This window comes from Dipodomys spectabilis, unplaced genomic scaffold (assembly GCF_019054845.1).
Source record: "Dipodomys spectabilis isolate Male_0828 unplaced genomic scaffold, ASM1905484v1 ptg000015l, whole genome shotgun sequence".
Taxonomy (NCBI): domain Eukaryota; kingdom Metazoa; phylum Chordata; class Mammalia; order Rodentia; family Heteromyidae; genus Dipodomys; species Dipodomys spectabilis.
The window spans coordinates 5,775,240-5,790,504 of NW_024870692.1; positions in this window are offsets into that span (position 1 = coordinate 5,775,240).

The window sequence follows — 15,265 nt, forward strand, 5'->3', positions numbered from 1 at the left end:
GATGCTTGGCAAAGAAGAGAGATTGTGCAAAAAATAGAGATTGTTCAAAGAATAGAGATTGTACTTGTAAAAACCCATCTTTTCTGCAAAAATAGAATTATACACAACTTTATGGTATGTTAATCATGTAAAAATACTATTTTCACTATACAATATGAGCTCTTTAAGAGAAAGAATGGCAATTTTGCTTTATTTTTGTGTCCTGTAGAGTATCTTCCTCACAGTTACTTATTAAAAGACTACTGAACATATCACAGAGGCTAAAGGTCATGAATCTTCTTGAGTTTAATTTATCCATTTTAGAGCTGTCCTTCCTCCAACAGCAAAGGATGGCCACACTATTCTTTTGACAAGTGTTTTCTTACAAGCAAGCGCTATGCTTGTTAAAGTGAGCGAAATTCAGTTAATGAAAGGACATTTTCTGAGAGATTCTTATTCCTGAAACACAATGCAGACTCTGATTTCACAGGCCTCAGCAAGAGACCATCTCTACCTCAGAGAACTTCATGGTTCAATAACTTCATGGTTCAAAGAGTGCTTGCAGTGCTAAGGGGATACGGAGGAGGGAGCTCTAACCTTGTCTGTGGAGGTGGAGGAAAGATCAGCCTCTATACCCATGAACAACAATTTCCTTGCCAGGGCTAATGGGTACTTAACATACAACAGAATTTCTTGTGCTCATTGTGTACTCTTCTGCTCTTTGAATGACATTGGGGTTTTTCACAATTATATAACCTTTAGAGAATATTTATCTTGTGTCTTTTTGTTAACTCTATTTTCCTCCCCCCCTCCCCGGCCCCATTCCCGCCTGCTCTTTGGTGCTAGAGTTGGGGCTTAACCTCAGGGCTTTACCCCCTTACACTTTTTTTTTTGTTCATGGCTGATGCTGTATCACATGAACCACTTCTGCCCTTTTTGGTGGTTAATTGGAGCTAAAAGTCTCATAAACTTTCTTGCACATATTGGCTTTGAACTGCAGTCCTCAGATCTCAGACTCCTGAGTAGCTAGGATTACAGACATGAGCTATTGGTACTTGGCTTTAACTCCACATCTGGACATATCCATATATGCATACAATGCACTCCCCCCCCATAGACAATATCTTATTTAAAACTTCTGATATTTTTATGGAAGATGCACCATTTTATATGCATTAATTTAGTCATAAAAGCCTCTGCACAGGAGAATAGATTAATTTCTTACAGTCCCATTAATTGGCGCTACTAGATCTAACCACAAGTCATTTAAATGTCTTAGTTCATTTGTTAGCTATCATGTTAAACATTTAACATAATTCTAGAAGACAATATATTAAAAAAAGAGTTTGGTATTAAAATGTTTTAAAATTGGCTTAAGCAAAACTAAAAAGGCAGCCACTCTTTCTTTAGGATGCAAGAAAAAGGGTTCAACATAGTGAGGAAAAAAGGCATTTCAGGTCATAAAGTACAGAACAATCAGAAAACTACATTTTCTCTCTAAAATTGTAAGTTAAGTGTAAATGTGGGGTAACTAAATATGAGGTGAGAGATAGACCTATTTCGGAATATGACTACTCTGAAAGTAGTCACGCCATTTTGTTTTATTGTCATATGTATGTCTTGTAGCATTAAATATTTAACTTCAGAACTCTTTAGGAATAGGCTATCTATTTTAAAATAGAATAGATTTTAATTTTGAAATAGATGGCTATTTTGAAAAGCATGAAATGATTATTTCTTGCCTTCCTCCTTAGGTATGGTTCTGGTAAGAAAGAAGTCTTTAATTATGAACATTAAATAAGCCTTTGTGATTCAAGTTCTAATAGGTCAGTGCTCTCCCTTTTTACCTGTGGCAATTTTCAATTCTAGTGCTTTAAAAAAAAAATGAATGCTGTGGGTTTAATGATTTTTTTTCCAAATCTTTGTTTTTTTTTTATTTCTTTTTTTTTATTGTGAAAAAACTGTACAGAGGAGTTACAATTACATGGGCAAGATAATGAGTTCATTTCTTATCAAGCATTGTAGCCTCCTCCTTTGTTTCCCCTTCCCATCCTCCCCCCCTCCCCCAATCCTCCCCGCCCCTCCCCCGCCTCACGAAAGTTGTGAAGTTAGTTTTCGACATAACGACTTGTACATCTCATTGTTGCATTGGGTCCACCTGTATCCCTATTTAAACGATTTGTTTTTCCCCTTCCCCTCCACAAATTATACTGACATCAAATACAGTGAAAGCAGGGGTTATACTGTGGGGGAGGGACATACAAAGCAACAAAGAAATAATCTTGAAACAATCACATGAAAGAAAAAAAACATTTGAATACATATCTTAGTTGTTTTTATGCTGCTGTGGGGGATTGAATTTAGGGTCCTCATATTCATTCAGCTTGTTTTGTTTACAGCTGACATACTACCACTTGAGTCATGTCTCTAGCCCAGCTTTTTGCTGTTTATTTGGGGATGGAGTCTCAAAGACTTCCCAGGATAGCTTCAAATCATTATCCTCCAACTTTCAGCCTCCTGAGTTTCTGGGATAAAAGTTATGAACCACCAGTGCCCAGTCTGATTTTTCTAATTTTTATTGTTTTCTTTTAAAAAGTAAAATGCATAGTCAACCATTTTAGGTGAATAGTAGTATGAAATATTCACAGTTAAAACATCCACTTTCAGAACTCTTTTCATCTTGTGAAATGAGCACTTTGCATTCTTTAGACCATTACTCCGCTTTCTTTCCCAGTAAGAAACCACTGCACACCCCAAGAACTTCACGCAAGTGTGATCATACATTTTCATGGCTGACTTCTTTTGTTTAATATAATATCACCAAGGTTTATCCATGTTGTACTGCAAGTGAGAATTTTCTTCATTTTTCAAGGTCAAATGAGGTAAAAGGTTTTACTTTATTTGATTTTTTTTAAATGTGAAAATTTACCATTTGTGAATTGGATCTTATTCCTTTCCCAGATGTGAGAGTAATTAACCATTCTATTTGTTCCTTTATTGAATTTTAAAAAAAGAAAACACTTCCTCCTGTGATGATCAGACTATAAGACCTGAATCTATCCTTGAAATCGCACAGAAAGCATTCATTCACTCTAGAATGACAGTCCCTGAGTACCTACTTGCTCTTCGTGCAGCCACCTGCTTCTTGTTTTGTTTTGGTAAGAGGTAAATTTTCTTCACAAATAACCTTAAAATCAGCGAATTATTTTGGAGATTATGGGGGCAGATTATGTGCTAGATACAAAATCAATTATCAACTGAAGTATGTGTTTAGATAAATTTAGAAAGTGTGAAAAGTGTATCTAAACTGTCAACATGGTAAGAAGACTTCCAATCTTACACATTTGAGACCTTTCAAAAGGTTTCTCTGTTAACCATACCTGCCACAACCTTCAATATAAAGGATCCCGTTTGAAATTAACTCCTTTTTGTGCATGACCAGAATAAAGAGGACTGACTATATGATTTTTATGTAGAGTGTCTTCATCATTAGCCTATTTGGTCTTTCTAATTTCTAGACTAGTTTCATTGTGGTATTTGGCCAGAGTACTCTTCTCTGGTCATATTTGGTATTTATGAACGAATGGATTCACTTTAACTTTATTTATTTATTTGTTTAATTAATTAATTTATTTTCCCATCAGTTCTGGGGCTGGAACTCAAGGCCTGGATGCTGTCCTTCAGCTTTTTTTAGCTGAAGACTAGCACTCTACCACTTGAACCACAGCCCCACTTCCAGCGGTTTATTTTTCATTTATGTTTATTGTTATTTTTGTGTGTTTTTTGTAGTTATTTGTAGAGAAGAGTGTCAAGGACTTTCTTGCCCAGGCTGGCTTTGAACCATGTTCCTCAGTTCTCAGCCTCTTGAGTAGCTAGAATTATAAGCACGATCTACTGGCACCCAGCTATTTTTATTTATCCCTTTTTTTTGAGGGTCATCTTTCTATCACTAAGAGTGAAATTGTCAAAGGCATTCCCAGAATACTTAGTAAGAGTGCCTGTGGACACCGGCACACCCTGACGGTCACTTGTCTGGTACTAGATTATTACACCTTTCTCCTCAGTTGTCCACTGAAATGCTGTGTTATATCTGAGAGGCTTTATAGCACTTGCTGCTTACTGATTCTTGAATCTACCTTTTATATTCAAAGATGAACATTTGTTTTAGGTTCTCATCCCTATATCCATTTAATACAAATGACCACCCATGTATAGAAGGGGACGTTTGTATGCTAGGTGCCAATTTAGTGTAAGGGAGCCGTACTTCATAGATTCTCTGGGTTAGGAAAAGAGATCACAGCACGCAGCACAGCTGCTGGCCATAAAGCATTCACGCGGTGACATTTGACAAGCTTCAGAGCACATGGGAGCTATGTTAGTGAGCTGCAGATTCCTGAAATACTGGAGGGAACTAATTTATGAAGAGAAAACAGTTGTTTTGGTTATATTTGGCTTATACCACGGAGGTTCCAGTCCAAGACTGCATGAACTGCAATTATGGAACTAATGAATGGCATGGAGGAAGTATGTGACGGAGACAATTACTTGTCTTATAAGACTGAGAAATAACTCTACATGGAGAAAATAGAAAAGATTAGATTCCCACAACCCCCTTCAAGGGCACACTCTAATGGCATGGAACCCTCCCCCAACCCCACAGTAGCATTATTTTCTACAAGTTTCACCATCATCCAATAGTACCACTCTGGGGAGCAAGCCTTTAAATTAACCTTTGAGGGATGTTCAGACCATGACAGGACAGTAACAAAGATGGCAACTGCTCCCATAGTAAAAATGTCATTAAAAGTGCATTCAAATATGGTGATCCAAGATGAGGCTTGAAGTAGTGGAGGCAGGAAAGGAAGAAGAGGAAGAAGGAGAATAAATTGAGGCTGATTCAGAAGAATGAAGAGGAAAAAGAATGGGGAAAACAATGACCTATATTTCCATATCTAGTGAGACCTATACCATTCTGGTGTAAGCACAACATCCAAACACACACAAATGCACACACACACATAGACACACACAGAGATATTAAGTACTTAAAAAATCAGTAAGCAGATACATAAAACTTGGATGGAATCAATTTGTCCTAACTGGGACACATTTAGGAAGATGTGTTTAAGAGGTACTAAAACCTGGGGTCAACTATGAAAGAAGGGGAAAGAAGATGGGCAATGGTATGTCTAAGTCACCACCCTCCCCGGAATTGTGATAGAGCTATCACAGAAGAGAAGAAATTAACTGAGAAGATTTGGGAGACACAGACCACATGAATATGCAAGTTGAGAGAAATGTAGAATCTGATGGGAGAAAATAAAGTTGATTAAAAGTGGAACAGAGGTGATTAAGATGACAAAATTCAAGGTGGAATATATACAAATACACATGTTAAAATGGGATAGTCTTGACACTGCGTTAGGAGGTCACATTGCTTATGGATGTGTTCACTTTCACTGTTGTTCAATGTTGTTTTGTTTGTTTGTTGGCTGGCACCTGGGTTTGAACTCAGGATTTGTGCACTGTTTCTTAGCTTTTTCACCAAAGGCTGGCCAGGTCATCACTTGAGCCAGGGCTCCAGTTCCAGCTTTTTGGTAGTGAATTGGAGATAAGAGTCTCAGGGACTTTGCTGCCTGGGGTTGGCTTTGAACCATGATCCTCAGATCTTAGCTTCCTGAATAGCAGGGATTCCACGTGTGAGCCATTGGTAGCCAGCCACTATTGTTCTTTAACATACTATTTATATACGAAGCTCAGAGGCTGTTCTTTTTGATTCGAGGGTCAGAATCTTAGTGGAGTGACATATGAGTATATAATATGATGTGAGCATTTCAGAATATGTGCACAGAGGGGACACAGAATGATGGAGATGGGTTCTATAGTTGCTTTCTAAGTGGAAGACAATCACTTTGTAACATATTTTTGAATTTTTATAATTCTGCCTTTATTTCACGTCTGAATATCACACATGAGGCAACCATAAGGATAAAAGGTAAGTTTAACATGGTAGAGACAGGGCGATTCAATTTTGTTTAAAAATTTGTATAGTCTACATACGGTATGATGCATGATGGAGTAACAGTGCCTGCTAATTCTATCAGTCAGTTTAGCTATGTCACCATCTTAGAAATAAACTGGCCTTCCATGTACACAGTTCTTTCTCACATTACATAAAGGCTGTGGGTGAGTTGGCTGTAGATCTGCTTGTGTTGAGAGCCATCTGTAATCCTACCTCGTATCTTCTCGATTCTAGAGCTCAGCTGCGGAAAGGAGCCCTTCTCTGGGCCATGCTGTTCTCCTGGCAGAGGGCAGGAGCACAGAGGCTGTGCTGGCATATGTAAGACCTCAGCATTTGCTGACCTAATGTGTAATGGTGGAGCAGAGCTATGCAAAAGGCGACATCACAAGGGTGGAGGTGTATAATCTGCTTACAGGGGAGAGAGAGGATAATTGTAAACAACCCTAAGATGTAGCGAATTAATAACCAGCTAGAGCTTAGTTTTATTATGCTGGTCTTTAGGGGTACTTGGTGTGCCATGGGAGAGGAAGAGGTCTTTGATCACAGCAGTGGCAAAGGGAAGGTCTGAACGTGCATGGTGTCCATCCATTCTTAATTATATCAGGCATTTTACCACTGAAGTTAAAAATGAATTCAAGATTTAAAATGCAAATATAATTAGAAATGCAAAGAATATAACAATATTAAAAATGCAAAGGAATGCAAATATAAATTATGTAATTTATCTTTTTGACATACCTTGTCTGCAGATACTTGAGCTGACATAATTTGATCTTGTTTGCTTTGCAGATAAAAAGATAATCCCAGATACCATGTGAATCATATTGTGGAAAGCTCTGCTAACCTATCAGATGAGGGGGAAAAAATAGCTGTTTTTTACTGCCACAATCTTACTAGTATGAAAGGAAATGTAGGGGAGGCAGTAAGACAATTTGACCTATCCAAATCTTTCATCTCAATTGAGTTAGCAATTTACCCCTCAATATATTTTTCCTTGGATTGCTTACTTAACCATTTTAACAAGGACAGGCTGCAGATAGCAGTTGAGGGTCTGCTGTGAACACTCTCTTTCTTCAGATTAACTATTCTCTGTGACCAACTTCTCCCTGCCTGTGATTGAAAAGTCTAAGATATTAATGTCTGAAAATTGAGGCTTTGAATTGGCAGGAAAACACCTAATTTTAGCTATGGTGCAGGACTTTGGATTTTAACATAGTTTTAAAGAATTTTTTATGAGGAATATTTTTTGCCTTTGAGATTTTTGGTTTTTTTTCCCCCACACACATGAAACAAGAATCCTAAGTTTAAAACACCACCAGTTGGTGTCACTTTGAACGCATGTAGTGAAAGTGTAAAACTTTTTTTCTCTCTGGGTGTCTTTCACACCTAATAAGAAATTAATGAAGCCCTATCTTGCCTTTTAAATAGCTCTGTTGGAGAATTAAGTAACTTCATAGCATTTTTACCATTGCTTATGGAGGAACAAAGTTAAATTCTCCCTCATCCAAGAGGCCTTCCTCAATTATTCCAGTCCTCGACGAACTTTTTGACTGTAAGATTTTTTTTTTCTTACCCTTCCTACAAATTCTGTTGATCCAATTCATGGGCAGAGCTTGGGCTAACCTGTTTACCCTCGGCCCAGTTCCCAGAACACATGGCTCTAAAGCTCTGTTTGTTCAAGGAAAGTGTTGATTTGCATTATCATCTGATTGCACATGTGTGCATCTATTTTCCACAGGATTGTAAAATTTCTTGCTGTCAGGAGTTATGATACACTCCTTATTTTAGGCCCTGTACTTTGCCCATGGCCAGACGGTTGCAAAGGAGTGTTTGTTTGTGCCGTATTTGTTGAAGTAACTCTTCAGGTTCAGTTATATTTGAGTCTTTTGAGTTATCTCTAATTCTGTCAAGTTCAGTTATTTTTGTCCCAATACTGGTGTTGCAATCAGGGCCTCCTGCTTGCTTGACTTGCTTGCTCAGCTGGCACTCTACCATCTGACTCATGTCCCCATATCTTTTTTTTGCTGGCTAACTTTGAAGTAAAGTCATTCGGACCTTTCTCCCCAGGCTGGATTCAAATTTTGATCTTCAAACTACTTGTCCTCCTGAGTAGTTAGAATTACAGCAAGCCCAAGTTATCAGCACTTAGCTCGAGTTTAATTTTTTTTCTGATTTGAACTAAGGTCTATATGGTATGCAATATATATTTATTAAATGCTTTGCTTGGCAAATACGTTGCATACAGTAAATGCATTGCTAAAGTGAACCAAAGAATTAATTTTAACCACACAATGGTACTGTATAGTTATGCTGACAACATCTTCAGATAAATTAAACTGTAGTGAAATATGAAACAGTAAATGAAGCAAAGAAAAATAAATATAACTGATTAGCTTATTGAATAAGAATAGTAATTAAGTTTTACAGAATGTATGAGTTATGGACTCAAGGAGTGGAAGAAGTCTTTGAGGCTTCTTTATCCCTGGGGAGATGCTCTTCAGTTATGGACTGGTGTCTCAGGACCTTGGTTCCAACATGGACATCCACATAAGTGGCACTAGACCTATTGATTTAGTCTCTCTGGCTCAAATTCCTCACCTCCACAATGCTCATAATAGTAGTACTCATCTTTTAAGATTGTTAAAGGATAACATGATATAATACCAAGATAAAGAGTACAGTTTTAGAGTGTCCAATTAAAGTAAGCTATTAGAAGAGTGATGTTCTCAACACCTAGAAATAATTATTTGCTACATGGATGAAATGCTTTTAACTGTAAGTTGGTTCTTATATATTGTACACATGTATTGACCCACTAGCATTGCCCACAAAGATGTCTCAATGCAATAGTCAGCTCTCATCTTGTTATTACTATTGTTATTGGTTGAACTGCTATGTCACGCCAGAAATGACGAGGAGGTAGCAATGAATGAGACACAGTCTCAGTTTAGTGTTGCTACTATGCATTGTTATATAAAATGACCATTTGTTGAGTCCTTATTATGTAATTGGTACTATGTGAAGTTTTGAATTCATTATTCTCAATACTCAAAACAATTCTTAGGAAGTGTGGACATTGTGACTTAAGAAGGTCAAGTAACTTACTTGATGTAGCCAGCAAGTTCAGGAGAGTGTCAGGTCTCAAACATGGCTGGAGCCTGCAGTATAAGTTCTCCTCTGGACACTTCTGCAGAAGTATTGTGTCGAGGGAGTCAAATACTGATCATTTCTTATGCTTTCACCTAAAATAACTTAGTGATAGAGGCAATGGTAGAGGAAGAATTAAAAAATTGGGGAGTTTCAATCTTCTCCCTGGCTTGCTGTTTTCAAATAAGGACTCCTTGAAGGTCACAGGGAAAGGAACAAACACACAGACTAGAATAAGGGACCCTCAAAAGTGAGATCCATCTTCAGTGGGAAGCAGTTCAAAAGAAGTAGCTGTTGCAACGACTGTCAATATGTGGATATTTTAGTCAGTTTCAACATGCCTTTATTTTTTAGGCCAGAAGATCTAAACCAATGATTTATTTAAAGTTGTATGAGCAGTAAGAGTAATGAAGGTGTTTGGATAAAATTAAGGTTTCCATGAGACAATTTGCAGGAGTCTAAATTGCTAAATTACACAACATTCATGATTTCAAGGAGGGACATATAGAAGACACAGCACTGTTCTTCATGTCTGTCAGCTTCAAATTCACCCAGAGGGTTTCTTTCACACACCCATGGGAAGAATTTGACTCTTCAGGTGAAAAGGAAAATTTTTGCTCTTTTCTGATTGGATACATAGAGACTAAAGTGGGCCTCAAAGGTATTTCTGTATTTCCAAATTTAGAATGGATTTACCTGTTTCATGGCCTTCTGGTGATCTCTTTTCAGGAGAGCCAATACACTCACATTATACTTTGGTCAGAGCTCACACAGCTCAGTGTAGAAAGGGAATCTCAGGAAGGGGTGGTGGCAGCATTATTCACAGATGATTCCAAGGGCAGGATGCTTTCTATCTGTTCCACTGCCAGGCTTACAGAATTGTGATTTTTTTTTTGTTTTTTCCAGTCCTGGGGCTTGAACTCAGGCCCTGGACACTGTTCCTGAGCTACTTTTTTTTGCTCAAGGCTTGCACTCTACCACTTGAGCTCAGCACCACTTCTGGCCTTTTCTGTTTATGTGGTACTGAGGAATTGAACCCAGGGCTTCATGCATGCTAGGCAAGCACTCTACCACGAAGCCACATTATCTGCTCAAATATTTTTTTTCTGTGAAAAATATATTTTAAAATATTTTAAATTTAAATTTTATTATAAAGTTTATATACAGAGGGGTTACAGTTACATTTTCTCTTACTTCTTCCCCCCCCCCGCCCCCTTCCTCTCCTTAGTTGTAATGTTCATTTCCAACATAGTGTTTAGTGAGTATCACTGTTGAATTGGTTTGCCCTCTGTCCCACCATTTCTGTGATTTCCCCTTCCCTTCCCCAACTCAGATAAACTTATATACAAGATAAAGGGTACAGGAATAAAAAAAAGGAAAACAGGGAATAAACTAAAAGAGGAAAAAAGAAAGAAAAAAGAAATAACTGCAAAAAATGCAATAAAAATACCTCTTGTTTCCATTTCTTGGAGTTCATTTCAATAAGCATCATTTTATATGGTCATATGCACATAGCTATTGAGACGTTGTGATCTTCTCCTAAGAATATTCTCTTTTGTTGTCACTGTGCAAATGCTTAGAGTGCTGTTTAATCAATCATGTCCCAATATAATTAGTTGTCTCTTACTATCCATTAGATTTACTTGTCTCTTACTATCCATTAGATTTATTTGTAGATTTATAGACATATCCCAGTTATTGTAAATGAGGGAAATCATTCAGCCTATATTTCTCTGGATCTGGCTTACTACACTTAATACAATTTTTTCCAAGTCTTTCCATTTCCTTATGAATTGGGTGATGTCATTCTTTCTGATGGAAGCATAGAATTCCATTGTGTATTAATCCCACATTTTCTTGATCCATTCATATGCTGAGGGACATCTGGGTTGATTACATATCTTAGCTATGGTAGATAGTGCAGCAATAAACATGGTTGTGCTGGTGGCATTACTGTGGGCTGGTTTGTAGTCATTTGAGTAAATGCCCAGGAGTGGGATTGTTGGGTCATAAGGAAGCTCTAGGTTTAGTCTTTTGAGGAACCTCTTTACTGCTTTTCAGAGTAGTTGAACAAGTTTACATTCCCATCAACAATGTAGTAGCATTCCCTTTTGGCTACATCCCTACCAGCATCTATTAGTTTTCTTGACAATGACCATTCTAACTGGGGTGAGGTGGAATCTCAATGCTGTTTCAATTTGCATTTCTTTTATGGCCAGAGATATTGAACATTTCTTCATGTGCCCATTAGCCGTTCTTATTTCTTCTCCAGAGAAGTCTCTCTTTAAGCCTTTAGCCCACTTATTAATGGGATTGTTGTTTCCTTGAGGATTTGTTTTTGGAAGCTTTAATTTTTTGACTTTCAATTTATGCTTTATTTCTGGAAGTTTCTCAAGGTGAAGAAAGGACACCGATACCTGATGTTATTGTACCATAGTCAATGGTTTTTATCTTCATTTCATGGATATCTGCAATGCCATATTACTTCTTTTTGCTACTACAACCATTTGGTATTATTATTATTAATATTAATACATTGTTATAGTAAAGGAGACTTAGGGGAAAAATGTACCCTGGTTGTCAGACACTGGTGGCTCTGTATGGCTACTCAGTATGCTGAAATCTGAGGATTGTAGTTTGAAGCCACCCTGGGCAGGAAAGTCCATGAGACTCTAATCTCCAATTAGCCAGAAAATTCACAAGTGAAGTTGTAACTCAAGTGGTAGAGTGCCAGCCTAGAACAAAAGCAAGAGCACAAGGCCCTTAGCATGCACACACACACACTCTCCCCCCAACTTTGGTCTTGCTACTCCTGAAGCCCATTCTCTCTGCTGTACTTCATAGTGCCCCATATTCAGATGACTTTCAGCTGTATCTTGGTACATTCATTGAAGTCTAACAGTGTTTTTCTACATCCTCCTCCTACATCAGTGGTTCTCGATGGAGGGGTGGCTTTGCTGTCAAAGGCCTTTTGTCAATGAGTGGAGACCTTTCTGGTTGTCACAGTTGGGGGTAGTGCAGCTGTTTGAAGACAGGGGTGCTGCAGATACCCCAAAACGCACATAGCAGCCTTGCAACAAAGACTTATGCAGTTCAAATTATCAGCCATGCCAAGCTGAGACACTATATTGCAAACCCTACATGCTGCTTAATCCTTTTGCTCTGAAATATTTTGTCTAGCTCCTAACAATCTTTTTTCATTCTAGGCAATTAGAAACATTGAATAATTAATGTAATATTTCCATGATCAAACTTTCATTGATATCTATTTGTAGAAGTGATTAGCTCGACACTAAACAATGAATCAGATCTTGTGTTTTTTTTTTTTTTCTGTTAGGAGTTTATAACTTAAAGCAGCCTTCCTTAACAAAGTGCACCTGAGAAATAACAGGAAAACAGTCATGCACCAATAAGGATACCCTTATGTTTTTTGAGTTAATGAAAAAGCATTTTTTTTTTTGATGAAGAACAGGGTTTATGCTACATCCCATTGGGAGAGTGAGAGAATATCATTAGCTCATTCCTGTTTAAGGTAGGATGGCCATGTACAAGATTTTGTAATGCAGGATATGAAAAAATAGGAAAGAATTCATCCAGGAGGCTGAGTAGCATACAACAAACACATCATCTGGTCTCAACATATAATACATATATAAGCACATTTTTTTCCTTTTAGTTGTTTCTGGTTTTCATGGTGAATAATCTTGTAGCTGAGCTAAACTCTCTCTTGTACTTTGCTTTGCCCATGTGAACACAGCTACAGGGAGAAGGTTATTCAATTATTCTCTGTATATGTTCAGCTCTCTTAATTGTTCTAAATTCTTTAAACAAAAGGCAAGTATTTTATTTGCTATACTTTTCCAAGCAGCTTTACTTGATACATCTTTCTACATTTCATTTGGTACATACTTCTAAAAGTACAGTTCTATAGCTTCTCCCAGATCTAAGGCAAACACAATTTATGAAAAGCCAAGCTTCCCAAATTTCAAATTCTTAGCTGTTCTGTCTGTCCCCTAAATGTAGCTTTAATAGGAACAGTTTTAGGCGTGTACTGATTGCATTACCAAGGAGCAGCCACAAGAGGGCGTGTGAAGAACGCAATCTCTTTGGAACTCCTGTTTCAGAAACCACTTTCTTCTTCACACAGGAAGGCCATCTGCAGCCTCCTGTATGCTATCTTGAAGCAAAAAACCATTTGCATACTCTTTTAGTATGCTATCTACTTAGAATTGGTAGAAAGGGAAGGTTCTGAAGGCTGGTCCATGTTTCCTGTACTAAATTTTCAAATGATGCCTGGTGGAGATTCTGAAAAATGAGCTCTGTCCCGCATTGTGCCCTCTTGGATTTAGCCGAAGTTTGACCAAACTGGAAATAGCTAAGGCTGCTAGGGTGACTTGGAGTTTAAAGAGAATTAATCTCTCCAAACTTGAAAGATTTTTCTGCAATTATTTATTTCCATCAGAAAGGCTCTTGCAGATGATTTCCTTTGCCTTTGGCCTGTTCAGAAGAAGAAAAATCATCACTCTCTCTCAGAAGACAAAGTGGGAATGGAGCTCATAGACACCGGGGATTGTGTGGCTTCTACACCCTGACCATATGTTGGGGCCACAGAAATGTGGCCCACAGACTTAGGAGAGCCCAGGGGAGTTGTCATTCAACGAGGCACTTTAGGAATACAAGGCATCGTGATCCATGTCACCCCTTTCAACATTCTCAATCATCCTTCCCAACCTACCCCTTCCCCCACTTTTCTTCATTTTGTAGGATATGCATTTATTTATTATTACTTACTTAATTAACTAATTAATCTATGCTTTCCCCATCTCCCCTTTCCCTCTTCATTCAGAGCAATGGTTCCTGAATGCTTACTGGTTCAAACACACAATATTGCACCCCACCTTGAGTTTCTGAATCTGTGGGTTTGAGATAGGCCTGATTGTGCATTTCTAACAAATTCCCAGATGATGCAAGTTGGGGATCACAGTGTTCGAATCACTACTCTGGGAATCTTCGATGGTCCCTAAGGCCTTTCTAGTATTCTGGAGAGTTGGAATGGGGAATCTACAGTGTATAAGTAGTTTAATGGTGGGCTTCCAGGTTATATTGGTGCTTGAAATTCTGACCATGGCTTCTTTTTTTTTTTTTTTAATTTTTTTTTGGTCCGGTTGTGGGGCCTGAACTCTGGGCCTGAGCACTGTCCCTCAGCTCTTCAGCTCAAGGCTAGTGCCCTACCACTTGAGCCACAGTGCCACTTCCGGCTTTTTTCTTTTTGCTTATGTGGTGCTGAGGAATCGATTCCAGGGCCTCAGGCATGCAAGGCAAGCGCTCTACCACTGAGCCAACTTCCCAGCCCCTGACCATGGCTTCTAAGGGACAGAAACTATTTTCTGCCTCTTGAAGAACAAAGCCTGTGAAAGCTGGACTTCTGAGTTGAACAAAGCTCCATACTACTCTGTCTCCTCCCTAGAGAACTTCAAACCATCGAGTTTCTCTGCAACCACTTCAGTGCAATTCTGCAAATAGCTATGAGCTTTAGTTTTAAATCTTAATGCATGAGGTGAAGTGCATAAACAAAAGTATTCTATATGGAGAGTATGCAGTTTGACAGAACTCTAAGCATTGATTTCATCTCTGGATGACCTTGCCAAGTAATTTAAATCAAAATGAGTTGCTACTTGAACAACAACAATGCACTACATGTTGTTCTCAGTAAATCAAATCCAATTTTTATACCTCACCTTAACTTCTAGTATCAATTACCTTATCTGGAATCTTTAAAACAGTTGGTCAGTGTTTGGAAGTCTCTCTTGTGTTGCACTTCTAGAATCCTAGAAGGTTTTATCATTGCTGTGAAATCTTTTGTCTGGATGGCTTAGCTGCCATGCAGATATGAGGGATGAGTATAAAGGCCACTTAGAACTTCTTAGCAGTCAGAGTGTCCAGGCTACATAGTCAGTTCAAGACTTTTCAAATTTGAACCATCTGTGCTCTATTTATTTTGCGTTTCACCCTGGGGAATTGCTATTCATTGTGTCTTACCAAACAACAGAAAAGGCTGAATTTGAACTCCTGATCCGCCTGCTTCATCCTCCTGCAATATTTCTGAGTGGTAGGATG